Genomic DNA, 2,109 nt, shown 5'->3' on the forward strand with positions numbered 1-2,109 from the left:
ATCTTCTATAATTTCAACACCACTGGTAGGTCAGCAGCTGCGACCCACCCAAAAATCCCGTCAGTTCAACGCAGTTATGGTCGATTGAGAGCGAGCGACGGCCGGACTAAGGGCAGCAGCGGCAACTCTCATATTTCAGTTCTACTCTTCCATCTTGTGTTGGCTCTGGTGTACGACTACATGCGGTGGCGGCCTGTACAAGGGTCTGTCGATAATAGCTGAGCACGACAAGGCGACCCGAGGGAGATGGAGGAAGACCAGGTTAAATTAGTGAACTGCCCTATATGGAATCGCTAGAAAAAAATCATGTCAATTTCCTCTACCGCGCCTCCACTCTGCAAGAAAAAGAAGTCCAGGCTATATACTCTAGACTGTTGGATTCATCTAGAACCCTAAAAAGATCGGTTTGATCTGTAACATATCATCTACAAAAATTGATTTTTTACATTTAAATATTTTTGCATTGCTCTTGACTAGATTGTTTTGTAGGGAGCATAGGAGAGCAAGATGGGGTGGTCTGCATCACCTTCAGTTGGCACATGCGCATGCACCTGCAGTAATCATTATCTTTCCCATGGTTAAGATGTATGATGCATGAACTTCTAATATTTTGATGTTAATTTCAAATGGCTGATGGAAGATAATTTGCTTCTAATAGTTGTTATGTATTGACCCTTGCTTGTTCTTGTTGTAGATGAAATTGACCTGATAGCTCTTATGTTAGCACTTTCTAAAGTTCACATTTATTACATGCCATTTGTGTGCTCAAGAAATATCTGGACAATCTTTTGCTAGCGGTAAGTTTCATGTTTGTGACTTTTTGCTATGTCAAACGAAGAACAGAAGCCCGAAGCCCGTTACTGTGTGAATAATGGCCTCCTTCTGAAGATATTTAATTCACCATGCTTATTCAGGTGCGAGTTATGTTTTTGACTGAGATATTTTTCCACTTTATTCCATGTTAAAAAATAAATTAGTATTCAGTTATTGTATGTGTGTGTTAGATGAGTTGTTTCTTTCCATCTTCAGGTCGAAGTAGTTGTTTGAGTGCATTAGCCTTTTCATTTTCTATTGCCGCGGTCTTTTTTATTCAACCTTGGTGTCCTTAAATTGCTTTGTTCACATATTTCAAAGATTATGAGTTTGATTTCTACCTGTGTACCTATGTTGGTATTCAGGTTAGCTTTCCCTATATAATTGTTGCATTTAATTTATTTATTTTTACTACACTTTGTGACCAGTTTGTGACGGAATGGTCTGATTGCTGATCCGGGTTTTTTGCATTAGCGATGAAGTAGATGAGTGCAATGTGGTTAAAGAAGGGAAAGGAACAGTAAGACACTTGCTGTCATTCAACCTCTATTTTTTTCTTGTTATTTTGTTCCCTTGAAACAAATGGGCACTTGAAACAAGTTCTATTCAATTTTCCACTTTTTGGCTACCTAACAAGAGGCGCCCTGCAATCAGAATTTGATTTCGATTTACACCTATGTACATTCGACATCACTTGCACATATCAGATGCTATTTTTTTACTGCTTAATGTCCTATTACTACTGCAAAACTGGACATAAGAGTTTCTTCTCATCCAGCCCAGCTCCACGGGAATGGAATGAGAAAACGTGTAAATTTCTCTAATTCCATAATATTTAAAAATATTATGGTACGGATAGATACACATTAATAGATAATATAAAAATTATTTTTTATATAAAATTTGTTAAAATAGAAAAATATCTTGCTCCAGGTTGCGGTGCTGCTCCTATTACAGAGAGCATGCTAGATTATTTTTTCCCTATGATTTCAAGATAATGTTCCTTTTATGATTGTAGAGCGAGATGAGATATTTTGAAGCGACATCAATTCTAGAGAAAGATGGACGATGTGCAGGGAAATGAGGGGTGGAGGAAAAGATGTCACTTGTCTTCTCAAAATTAGAGGGTTAAAGAGATAGGACAACTGCCAAGGAGGAAAGTGCAGATGAAGAGAGCAGATATGAAGGGGAAGGAGGGGCGGAGAAAAATATGTCACTTCTATTCTCAAGTAGAAGATGGTTTGAAGAGACATGACAACCACCGAGGAGGAAATAAGCATGAGCGAGAATTAACTC

General features: G+C 38.2%; 1 long non-coding RNA gene across 2 annotated transcripts; it reads left to right on the top strand.

Annotated features, from left to right (window-relative positions):
- Positions 1-6: 6 nt before the first annotated feature.
- Positions 7-2,099, top strand: LOC119342824. Of its 2 annotated transcripts, XR_005165737.1 has the most exons (4): positions 7-585; positions 695-914; positions 1,242-1,333; positions 1,832-2,099. It is a non-coding gene; the product is annotated as an uncharacterized LOC119342824 (long non-coding RNA). The 2 variants fall into 2 exon arrangements; XR_005165736.1 differs by having other exon boundaries at positions 7-914.
- Positions 2,100-2,109: the final 10 nt, after the last annotated feature.

The sequence above is a fragment of the Triticum dicoccoides genome, unplaced genomic scaffold, assembly GCF_002162155.2.
Source record: "Triticum dicoccoides isolate Atlit2015 ecotype Zavitan unplaced genomic scaffold, WEW_v2.0 scaffold10640, whole genome shotgun sequence".
NCBI lineage: Eukaryota > Viridiplantae > Streptophyta > Magnoliopsida > Poales > Poaceae > Triticum > Triticum dicoccoides.